This window comes from Scyliorhinus canicula, chromosome 13 (genome assembly GCF_902713615.1).
Source record: "Scyliorhinus canicula chromosome 13, sScyCan1.1, whole genome shotgun sequence".
Classification (NCBI taxonomy): domain Eukaryota; kingdom Metazoa; phylum Chordata; class Chondrichthyes; order Carcharhiniformes; family Scyliorhinidae; genus Scyliorhinus; species Scyliorhinus canicula.
The window spans coordinates 81,459,628-81,472,470 of record NC_052158.1 but is presented as its reverse complement, the minus strand read 5'-3'; positions in this window follow the sequence as shown (position 1 = coordinate 81,472,470).

The window sequence follows — 12,843 nt, the reverse complement described above, 5'->3', positions numbered from 1 at the left end:
TCCACCACCCCCACCAACAGGCCCTTGCCACAACAAAGAAATCTATCCGAGAGTACACCTTGTTTACGTGGGAGAAAAAAAGAAAATTCCTTGGCCCTCGGCTGCCTAAATTTCCATGGATCCACCCCAACCCCCCCCCCCCCCCCCCCCCCCCCATCTGCTCCATGAACCCTGTACAAGCTGAATTTTAATCTGCAGGAGCATATACAGTTAGGAATCAAGTTGGGGGTTTGGAGTTTAAAACCAACAAAATTGGCTCCAACTTGCTGACTTCCATATTTCAATCCATGTGTTTGTTGGTTTGCAGGCAACTCCCTCAGGAGAGGGAGGCCGGTCAATTTCAATATGTTAATTATCATATTTTTAAACTTCAGTTACCGAATGTGGGCTTCGCTGACTGGGCAAACATTAATTGTCCATCCCTAATTGTCCTTCAGAAGCTGGTGGTGAGCTGTCTTCTTGAACCGATGCAGTGCAGGAGGTGAAGACACATCCATGGTATTCCATTACACTCCTGACTTGTGCCTTGTAGATGGTGGACAGGCTTTGAGGATTCAGGAGGTGAGTTACTTGCCACAGGATTCCTAGCGTGTGACCTGCCTTGGTAGCCACAGTATTTATATGGCTCGTCTAGTTCAGTTTCTGACCAAAAGTAAGCCCCAGGATGTTGATAGTGGGGGATTCATCAATGGTAATGCCTGATGAGTTATCTGTGTTGGTCTAACATTGAATGCAACTGGATGCAGTGAAACGAGAAAGAGGCTTCCAACACAGGAGATGGTCCAACACTGTTTTATTGAACCTGCTGATTGCAGTACATAATCTGCTGTGGGTTGACTGTGGGCTGGTTTAGCTCACTGAGCTAAATCGCTTGCTTTTAAAGCAGACCAAGCAGGCCAGCAGCACGGTTAAATTCCTGTACCAGCCTACCCGGACAGGTGCCGGAATGTGGCGACTAGGGGCTTTTCACAGTAACTTCATTGAAGCCTACCCGTGACAATAAGCAATTTTTATTTTTCATTTTTCATATTAACCTAACTGATAACCTCCTACTGGCTTCACCAGACTAGCTCTCTACCACATGGTGATGATGTTCACTGGCCTATGCACTGTGACTATCTCCCTAGCCGTGTCCTGTGAGAGAGAGAGTCTTTATACCTGTGCGTTTTACAGTGGTGGTGTCCTGTTTGGTGATTGGTTGTTCTGTGTCGTGTGTGTTCATTGGTTATCCTGTGTGTCAATCACTGCGTGTCTGCATCTCATGATATACATGAGTGGATATTATGACATCTCCCCCTTTTTAAAATACATTTTGGAACATGGCTGTATACACATGCATAACTATATACAAGTGGGGAATGAATGAACATATGTACATGGGAAGGTGTCTATCGTGCAGAGCAAACTGAACAAAATTTACAAGATTTAAGTCTATAGAACATAGAACATAGAACAGTACAGCACAGAACAGGCCCTTCGGCCCTCAATGTTGTGCCGAGCCATGATCACCCTACTCAAACCCACATATCCACCCTATACCCGTAACCCAACAACCCCCCCCTTAACCTTACTTTTATTAGGACACTACGGGCAATTTAGCATGGCCAATCCACCTAACCCGCACATCTTTGGACTGTGGGAGGAAACCGGAGCACCCGGAGGAAACCCACGCACACAGGGGGAGGACGTGCAGACTCCACACAGACAGTGACCCAGCCGGGAATCGAACCTGGGACCCTGGAGCTGTGAAGCATTTATGCTAACCACCATGCTACCCTGCTGCCCCCTCTATAGATTCAGTCTTTGTGGTGGGCGACGAATTCTTGTCGATCGCCTCAGAGGTGGCGGGGGGGACACCGGCACCTGGACAGGCGGGATGGCTGCCATCTTGGTGGCCTTGTGGACAGGTGGGATCGCTGCCAGATCGGTGGCCTCGTGGTGCAAGACGTCCGGAGCAGGCATAATGACATAGGGAGAAGTGCGGTCGGATGATGGGCAGGGAACTTTATGCAGCGCCCTCCTGTTTCACCGTAAAATGGAGCCATCAGCCATTTGGACAACGAAAGACCTGGGAGAAGCCTGTCTGATGACAACAGCTGGGGCTGACCAACCTCCCTCAGGCTGCTGAACGCGAACAACATCGTCTGGAGCCAGCGCAGGCAGATCCGTGGCATGAGCATCATACGTGATCTTTTGTTGGTCCCTGGATCGCTGCACTTTCTGCAGCACCGTGAGGTGGTCAAGGTCTGGAACATGGATGGCTGGTATAGTCATCCTCAGGTTGCGGTTCATGAGCAACTGCACCGGAGACAAACCAGTTGACAGAGGGGTTGCCCTATATGCCAATAGCGTCAGGTTGAAATCCGAGGCTGAGTCTGCAGCCTTGCACAGCAACCGCTTGACAATATGGACCCCTTTCTCGGCCTCCCCGTTTGATTGCGGGTAATGGGGACTGGATGTGATATGACTAAAGTGATGGAACGGGATTGGGTATCCACGACGATCAGCTCCTTACCCAGTGTGTAGACGAGTTCAAAGTCATATCGGCAGGGACGAAGAAGAATTCGCTGCAGTCGAGGTGTCATGTCATTTAAATCCTTCTGGATTATGTTGACTAAAGTCCTGTGGTCTGTTTCCACCATGAACTTTGGCAGGCCGTATACATAGTCATGAAACTTGACTATTCCCGTCGAGAGACCCAAGCACTCCTTTTCGATCTAGGCATACCGTTGTTCGGTTGGAGTCATGGCCCTGGAGGCGTATGCCACTGGAGCTTGTTTTGTTATGCTTTTGACATAGCATAAGCTGCTTCCTTGATGTGCACTCTGACAAAGGAAGGTTCAGACTTGGAGATAGCTTCAACACGTTTATTTAAGCTGTTAACAATTCTCCTACTTGGATTCGACTCTCCTGTTAATCCTGCTGTAGCTACTCAGACTGACGAACCAGTCTGCTACAATCCACTTGGTGGGTGTGATGTGTTGAATCAATTCTGTTTACTCACTGAGTGTCTCCACTGGAAAGAGGAAGATCATGTGTGCTGTGTCCTTTATATATGGGTTGGTGTAATGCCCTCCTGTGGTGGTGTCACCTCTGTGTGTATCATGAATGCCCATTGGTCGTGTCCTGTCTTACTGACCTATTGGTTGAATGTCTGTGTATCATGTCTCTGGTGCTCCCTCTTGTGTCTATTTAGTCTACGTGTATTTACAGAGATGCATATCACAGAGCCTAGGACAAGGAGTCGTCTCGCTGGAGGAGCACCGCCCCAATGCCGTCCTGGCTTGCGTCTGTGGATATCTTGGTATCCTTGGTTGGGTCAAAGAATGCCAGGACTGCGGCTGTGGTGAGCTTCGCCTTCAGCTCAAGCCACTCCGCTTGATGTGTGGAAAGCCACTGGAACACTGTCAACTTTTTTACGAGATGCCGGAGGGCTGTGGTGTGGGATGCCATGTTGGGAATGAATTTTCTGAGAAAATTCACCATCCCGAGGAAGCGGAGGATCATGTTTTTGTCCTCTGGGGTCTACATGGCATTGATTGTCAGCACCTTGTCAGCGTCAGGTTGCACACCCTGCTGTGAAATGTGGTCACCCAGAAACTTGATAGCGGACCTACCAAATGAGCATTTGGCCCTGTTGAGCTCGAGGCCATTTTCATGAATCCTCTGGAAAACTTGTTTGAGGCAAGCGATGTGATCCTCGGGCATCGTGGACCAGATGATCACGTCGTCCACATAGACTCGCACCCCCTCGATGCCCTCCATCATTTGCTCCATTATGCGATGAAATACTACGGAAGTTGATATGAAACCAAAAGGTATGCGGTTGTAGCAATACCTGCTGAACGGAGTGTTAAACGTGCACAGCTTCCGACTGGACTCATCCAGTTGTATCTGCCAGAACCCACGGGAGGCGTCCAGCTTGGTAAAGAATTTGGCATGAGCCATCTCACAGGTTAACTCTTCATGCTTTGGGATCGGGTAGTGCTCTCGCATTATGTTGCGATTCAGGTCTTTGGGATCAATGCAAATGCGGAGTTCACCAGAGGGCTTCTTGACACAGACCATGGAGCTGACCCAGTCTGTTGGTTCCCTGACCTTTGAGATGATACCCTGGTCTTGGAGTTCCGTAGCTGCGTTTTTGTACGATCCTTGAGAGGAGCCGGCACCCGGCATGGTGCATGGATGACTGGGATGGCATTCGGTTTGAGCAATATCTTGTAACGATATGGGAGCGTGCCCATTCCATCAAACACGTTGTGGTATTGCGTGAGAATGTCGTCTATCTCAGCCTGGAGATTTACATTGGGTGAGGCAGTCTCCGGTGTCGAGGACATGGCATGGACACGCTGGACCAGATTTCGGAGTTACCATGCACGAGCACCGAGCAGGGATGCCTTGTCAGGCCGGACGATCTCGAATCGTAAGGTCGCTTTGATTGCCTTGTGAGATACACCTAGCTGACACGATCCATTGGCAGCTATGGCATTGCCATTGTAGTCAAGGAGCTGGCAGGCTGGAGGAAGAATGCTAGGTTGGTCTCGGATGCTGTTGAGGTCCGACTGTGATATGAGGTTTGCAGATGCGGCAGTGTCGAATTTAAATCGGACGCGAGACTGGTTAACCATGATGACAGCACACCACTCGTCGTCAGGATCCACACTGAGGATTGAAAGGCGGTTTGCAGGCATGGTGGAAGCCAGCTCGTGCGTGATGATTATGCCCACCTGATATGGAGACTCGAGGCAGTCAGCACCAGGGTCCGTTGGGCGGTCGGGATCCGGATCCTGCATGCCTTGTTGTATGCAGCGGACACGTCTGTGCTGCAGCTGGGATCGCTGGCTGTTGGTCGGTGGAGCAGACCTGCATAAGGCCACGTAATGCCCAGGCTTTCCACAATGTAGACACCACCTTCCTTTGGCTGGACATTGCTGCTTTAAATGGGCGGAGCCACAATTTGGACATGTCATGACGCTAACGTCAGCGCGTTCTATGCGCCATCGCGCATGCGCAGTGTGGTCGGCTGACGTTCGCACATGTGCATCGGGGTCTTCGGCCTTGTCGTCCACCCAATCGTGGCGCGCATGGGTAGGGAGCCTGGAAAAGCGTGCAAAACGACCACTCTCCTTGATGCTGAGGCCTTGCATTTTTGCTATGGCCTGCACTCTTTCTGCCTTGTGGGAGGCTAGTTTTGCATTTTCTGCCGCCCTGATGCGGGAGTAACGATTCATGGACAACGCACGTTTCAATGGCGACGGAGAGGGTCAACTGTTTGATTTTGAGGAGCTGCTCCCGCAGGGAGTCGGACTGGACCCTGAAAACGATCTGATCCCGGATCATGGAATCAGCTGCCGAGTCATAATTATATGACTGCGCTAGGATGCGGAGCTGGGTCAAGAAAGACTGAAAAAGTTCATCCTTACCCTGAAGCCTCTATTGGAAGATCAACTGTTCAAAGCTCTCATTCACCTCAATGTCGCAGTGGTTGTCGAATTTCAGCAGAACCGTCTTGAACTTCGTCTTGTCTTCGCCATCGGCAAACGTGAGTAACTTATGGATGTGGATAGCGTGATCCCCTGCAGTCGACAGGAACAGCGCAATCTTTCGGACATCCAATGCTGCCACGAGGTCGGAGGCCTCGATATACAAGAGGACCTTCTGTTTGAAGACTTTCCAGTTGGCGCCGAGGTTGCCGGAAATCCAGAGTTGTGGAGAAGGTTGGATTTTTTCCATGCCGCTGGATGGCTGCGTGCTGGTCGTTGCAGACTCACTCTAGGTAGGTTCATTAGAGTTAATAGCTCCCTGGTACCATGATGTGTTATCTGTGCTGGTCTAACATCGACTGCAACTGGATGCAGTGAAACGAGAAACAGGCTTACGACACAGGAGATGGTCCAACACTGTTTTATTGATTGCTGAATATAATCTGTTGTGGGTTGACACTCTATTAACCTAACTTATAACCTCCTCCTGGCTTGACCAGGCTAGCTCTCTACCACATGGTGATGATGTTCACTGGCTTGTGCACTGTGACTATCTCCTTAGCCGTGTCCTGTGAGGGAGGGAGAGTCTTAATGCCCTAAAGGCTTTATAGTGGTGGTGTCCTGTCTGGTGATTGGTTGTTCTGTGACGTGTGTGTTCATTGGTTATCCTGTGTGTCAATCACTGCCTGTCTGCATCTCATGATATACATGAGTGAATATTATGACAATGCCATTGACTGGGAGATGGTTAGATTGTCTCTTGTCAGAGATGATCATTGCTGGCGCTTGTGTGGCATGAATGTTACTTGCCAGTTGTCAGCCCAAGCCTCGATATTGTCCAGGCCTTGCTGCATTTGGACATGGGCTGCTTCAGTATCTGAGTCACAAATGGTAGTGAACATTGTGCAGTCAATAGTGAAGACCTTCACATCTGAAATTATGGTGGAAGGAAGGTCATTGATGAATTAGCTGAAGATGGTTGGGTTGAGTACATTACTCTGAGGGACTCCTGCAGTGATGTCCTGGAGCTGAGATGACTGACCTCCAACCGCCACAAGCAACTTTCCTTGTGCCAGGTATGACTCCAATCATCTGAGGTTTTTCTCCCAATGGCTCCTGTTTTGCTAGAGCGCCTTGATGTTATACTAGTGACTTCTTGGTGCACTTTTTGAGTTAATGTGGATTCCATGGGTTTCCTGGACACCCTGTCGGTGAAAGCAGTATAAGCACATGGTAGCATTTGAGGGACCATTTCAATTTTGGAGAAATATGTCAAGGAATATTCAGGACTCACAACTGCTATCTTACCTGTCATTATTAAAAGGTTTGGTCACAGTACTTTCTCGTGAGGTTTTTTCTTAAATTTCAGACTTTCTCTGAATCAAGTCAGGCTGGGTGGCGTTCATTGCTCGTTAGTTTGGAGCACAAATAAGAACCAAGATGACCAGCAACAGCACCATGCTGGTCACAGACCTGTAGCTTCACAAGAGAGGTGGTGGGTTGTGGTGCTCCCTTTTACTAGTGGTTATGAAAGCAAACACTCACCTCAGCGTTCCATAGCTCTACTTCAGTCATACCCGAGCTCTTCCAGTCAGTTGCCCATAATTGCCTCATACAGGTGAGTGATGGAATGTTTGCCATGGCTGCCAGTTGTGTCAACTTTGCCTCTGATAATGGAAGGCTGAATGGACATTTGCTCAGCTTTCTAGCCCTGGCTGAACTTTCCGTGGGCTCAGGTCACAATTGACTACAGATATACGTGACAATATTGGGTACTTCCAGATCAAACACGCACTGTTGTCAACTGCAAAATCTTCCAATCAATCAATAAGCAGCCTCTTATGCTGTGTGACCACAAGGAGATCTTTATACAGATATATGCAAGATTTTTGGGAGTTGCCGTGATACTATTGCCGTATGGCAGTCCAAATTCCTTTACGTTTTCAGAGTTGGAAGCAGACTTTTGTTTAAATGAAGGGGCAATTTGGCATGGCCAATCCACCTACCATGCATGTCTTTGGGTTATGTGGATGAGCTAAATGAAAAATAGGAACATATCAAAGCAGCAAGTTCTCAGAAATCCACATGTGCCATTGTGCAACCGCAAAGCCACACTCTTCCTCCCGCTGCTACTTTTACGCAACACACCCACTGTGGTTTGAGCAGAGATGGAGACAGACATGCTCAGATACCTACTCTGATTACTGAGAGGCTCTTAATCAATGCCCTTTGGGTTTTGGAGCCTAGCAAAGACTGCTCCACCCACACTTTGTCAGATCAGACTTGGTTCTTAGGAAATGAGGAACATTAGAGGTATTGAAGTGAATGGGGTGTGTTGGGTAATTGCACTGTGTGGCAAATTTAAGCTATAATCTGGCTAAGGAACAGTAACTTTTTGTCTTAAAGTCGACAATGTTTGAAATCCCGGCTGTTGGCCAAGAGAGAATAAAGCCAAGTGTTTCCATGGATTTTGACAAACGAAATAAACATTGCTCGACAAAGTCAGAAAAGTAAAACAATTTACAATTTCTAACTTGCATTCCAAGATTCGGTATGTGTGAATTAACAGTTCAATTATTTTTGAACACAACCTACTGCACGATAATTGGCAGGTGCAGACAAGACCCATGGGTTTCCCGGCAAGGTACTTGATGTAAGTGTTCACTGAGAGTTGCACAATCTCTGTCTCTAATGAAGTATTTCCATTTATAATCTTCACAGATCAAGCCCCCGATTCCTTCCATAAGTCGCTCAAACTTAGACTGCTTCAATGACTGCTCACTCCCCAGTGTTTCACTCTCATCCCATGAAACAATCCCCTGGATTCCTGAATCTCCACTCCAGCATCAAATCATGGACACAACCCCAATTATTCAGCCACACCAAGCAGAATAACCCCGCTACAGAGGGTTACGTTTGCGTCATTGGCTTGCCGCATGGAGTCACCAACTTTTCATTGCCTTTACAGCTCTCGAGGGCTTTTCAATGGCCAGTGTAGACCCTACGGGGGTGATGGACAGGGGATGTGGAGCATACGGCTGGCAAGGGCAGAGCTAGTTGATGATACCCCAGGACAGCAGGGACAGGCGCCAGGGCCAGTGGCCCCTATGGTGTCGGGCATCATCGGGGCCAGGGATGCGGAGATGGGGGAGCACGGGAGTATGCACCATACTAAAATGTCAGCCTTTCATCCACTGCAGACAATGAATATTGGAATTCATGGTGGCCTTTCTGTTATATGCCGCAATCCTGGGGGATGCCCTGCGACTATACAAGCTGGCGCTGCTCGAGGAGGAGGAAGCTGCAGTTGCGGAGCCTGCCCCAAGTGGAACAAGGATGGAGAGCAGGCTGCCCAACAGGCTGAGTATGAGGTGCTTCAAAGGAGGCATTGCATGAAGCCTCGTGTGTACCGGCAGCCCCTGTCATTTGAGGACATGAAGACTCCAGCTGAGCAGGGAGACAGTGCGACAAAACTGCCAGATCATGGTGCACATGGCACTGCAGGGGAATAGGGGAGGACACCCACTCCCAGTGGCTGTCAAGGTGACGGTCACCCTGAACCTTTACGCGATGGCGCCGAGCGGGTGGAGGGTGTTGGAGACAACTGTGACGGAAAACCTGCGTCATCCTCGGACCCGAGCTGCAGGGTGACTTGGGTTAGAGGAATATGGCTGCCGTCCATGCTGCTCTTCTCATCACTGCTTGGCACATGGGGGGGGGGGGGGGGGGTGGTCTCTGGCTGTGCACTGGCTGTGGGTGGGGACACCAGAAGGATCCGCCCCATCACCAGCAGGTCCTGCAAGACACAAGACAAGACGCATATGTAGACTGTGGGCTGATGGGAGTGGGGGTCGTGGAGGTGAGCGTGACGGTGAGCGTGGGTGTGAGGGTGGGTGTGAGGGTGGGTGTGAGGGTGTGGTTGGTGTGTGGGTGAGGATGGGGGTGATGGTGAGGGTAGTGTGGGGGTGAGGGTGGTGGAGGGGTGATGTTGAGGGGTCGTTAACACGTGTCACGGGGAATCGCAACTCAGCGGGGTCTTACTTCCTCGCCCTTGACTGATCTCCACCCCGTCAACTTCCCTTTTCCCTGGGCCACTGACCATGTCCAGGGACCTCTGCTCAGCCAAGGTGAGGGCTGCAGGTCTGGCGATTCCCCTCCAGTTTTCCCCCGCTCCTGCCATTGTGGGCGGCTTTCTCGCGGGGTGAGGGGAGTGGGGGAAGCAGAAAACGACAGTGACAGACAGTCCAACGCATGCAGCCCAGGGGATGAGTAGCTGGTGGCCTCAGTGGCCAGGGCAAATGACCATGGCAGCCGGTGTGGGTGCTGACATGCGCTGCAGGGTGGGGCTTCAGCCACCCTCCTTGGGGAGGTGGGTAAGGCTACGGTGTGTGGTGGGGGCACAGTGTTGCCTACTCACTCTGCCCCCCCCCCCCCCCCCCCCCCCCCCGAGGAGGTTGTGCAGTTTATACGGCACTGGGCAGTCCGGATGGAGTTGTTGGTGGCGCTGACCGCCTCTGCCACCTTCAGCGAAGCCATCTTCTCCCCATATTCCCCCACCTCTACCTTCTGAATCACCAGGCCCTGAGCCTCCAGCCTCTGCCCCACTTTCTCAATCGCCACCCCAAGTAGCTCCACCACCTTAGCTAGATCCTCCGAAGCCTCCTTCCTCTGTCATTGGAAATTATGATTTAAAAACTCCACCAGCTGCTCCTTCGGCCACTGGACGGGCAGTGCTGCCCCTTGCCCTTCGCCATCTTGACCTGTGGCACACCACGAAAACTGCCCTGCTCCAGCTGCTCTCTCTTTCTCGCAGTACCTCATGTTCTGATCCATGCACCAGACTCACCAGAGGAGCACTACCTTCCCCGAGCACTCACGCACCTTTCACCCTCAAAAGGACCCGCATATGGGTGGGAAAGGAAAACAAAATCCACTTTAAGCTGGAGCCACCAAATGTGCGACCACTCACTCCATGGGCACCACCGGAAGTCTCGGGGATTAGGTAGTTAATGGGACTGGTGTCAGAGGGTCTGCTGCACCTCATTGTAGTGTTTTTTCAGAAAATGAGCCGAGATATTTGTTTTGGAAATGCCGGCTTTAGTTTCAGGGAGGGTGATTGTTTGCCTTGCTCTTGTTTGCTTTTGGTCATGGTCACATTCAATGGCAATGGTGTTGGCGGGGCGTGGCGGGGGTGGGGGGGGGGGGGGGGGGTGGTAGTTTTTCCACGGTGCCTGTTGGTTTGCCTTTGTCCAGTCTTTTGACTTGGTTTGGTGACCACCTTGGGTGAATCTTTCAATGTCCGTTGGTTAATCTCGCTTGGCGAAAATGGCTGACTCCGGATTAAAGGGTAAATGGGTAACAGGGAAAAGGTTGAGGGCATTTGCCCAAGAAGTTTTTTTTTGCAGGAGTTCCACCTCTGGGTCAGGGACCAAACCAGCTGCGCAAGGGGTGGGTGGGGAAAGCTTTCCATTCTTGTTTTGATGGCAGGGCCAGTGGTACAGCGATTTTAATTAACAAGAGAGTTCAGTTTTCCTCCTCTAAGGTTATAGCCGAACCCAATGGTCGATACGTTATTCTGTGTTATTCTCTGTTGAGCAACCCGGTTGTTATGGCCACCATTTACGTCCCCAGCTGGCATGATGTGAATTTTATTAACTCACTGCAGGCCTCCTTCCCTAATCTTGACTCATCAGTTCATTTTAGGTGGGGACCTGAATTGTGTTTCGGATCTAGATTAGATTGTTCCAAGCCTAAATCCCTGGTTCCATCCGGGATGGACTCAGTTCAGGCACCATGACGCTCTCTGTACCCGAACGATAGGGACTTCTCATTTTTTTCACACGTCCGCCACGTATATTCTCGGATTGACTTCTTTGTTTTGGATCAGGTTCCTCCTTTTGATGATGGTGGCTGAGTACTCAGCAATTGCTATTTCTGACCATGCTCTTCTCTTTACTGATTTATTGCTAGAGTCTGGCCCCACGCAGCGTCCACCCTGGAGCTTAGACACTGCACGCTTAGCTGGTAAAAGATTTTGTGAACTTATGTCCACGGCCATGGACGATTATGTAAAATCTAATAGGCCTGATTCAATTTCACCTTCCATGTTGTGGGAGGCTCTTAAGGGAGGGAAGAAATCTGTAACAGGGCATGTGTGTTGAAGGCACTATGTTGGAGCAGCGGAGGCTGATGGATTCCATTCTAGAGGTGAATCACCAATACCTGCTTGATCCAACTCCGGAGCTACTGCCAATAGGAAAACAATTACATAGTTTGAGCTATGGTCGGAATTCTCCAGTCGTTGCGATTCAATTTTTCCGCCGGCAGCGCACCTCCACCAGCGATCTCGGCAGCGGCGTGGAGGGGTTACAATGGGAAATCCCATTGACAATCTCGCCGCCAGTGAACGGCGTGCGGCCGAGAACATGCGGCTAGTGGACCGGAGAATCCTGCCCATTGTCTATTGTCAGGGCGGTACATCTGTTCTAATCCTCCAGGGGCACGTTCTATAAGGATGGGGAGAAGGCCAGTCGTCTTCTGGCTCACCAACTCAATCGGTAGGTGGCCTCCCAGGAGATTACTCAGATACTTAATTTGGGCGGCAACCTCATTTCTGCCCCTCCCTAGATCAATGTGGTTTTAAAATCCTTTTATCATGATCTTTAGAGATTGGACCCCCCCCCCACAGATAAATTGGTCATGTCCGACTTTCTGGATGGTCTGTCCATCCCAACGGTTGAGGTGGATTCTGAGCAATGGGTTGGATTCCCTGCTATGCCCAGTCGAGATTTTAAAATATATTGGGTTGATGCAGGCTGGCAAGGTCCCGGGTTTGCATGGCTTTCCGATTGAATTTTACAAGAAGTTCTCAGGACAGCTTGTGCCATTGTTATTGGACATGTTTAATGATTCGCTATCCCCGGGGTAGCTGCCTCCAATTCTCATTCATGCCTCCATTTCCCTGCTTCTTAAGAAAGACAAAGACCCAACATAGTGTGTTTCGTACCACATTATACTGCTCTTGAATGCAGATGTCAAGCTACTCGCTACGTTGGCGCTGTGGTTGGAACTGTGCTTCCTAAGTATAATTTTGGAGGATCAAACAGGCTTTATAAAGGGATGACGTCGCCTGTTAAATGTTACCCTTTCCCCCTCCCCAGTGTCCAAGCCGGGGTTGAAAGTTTCTCTGGATACTGAAAAGGAATCTGAACAGAGTGGAGTGGGAGTATTTATTTGAGATTCAAAATTTTGGTCATAAATTTGCTTCATGGATTCCCCTGTTATATAATGCCCCTACTGCCAGTGATCGTGGAAATGGTCTGAACTCTATTTTCCCTTGAACAGGGGCACTAAACAGGGC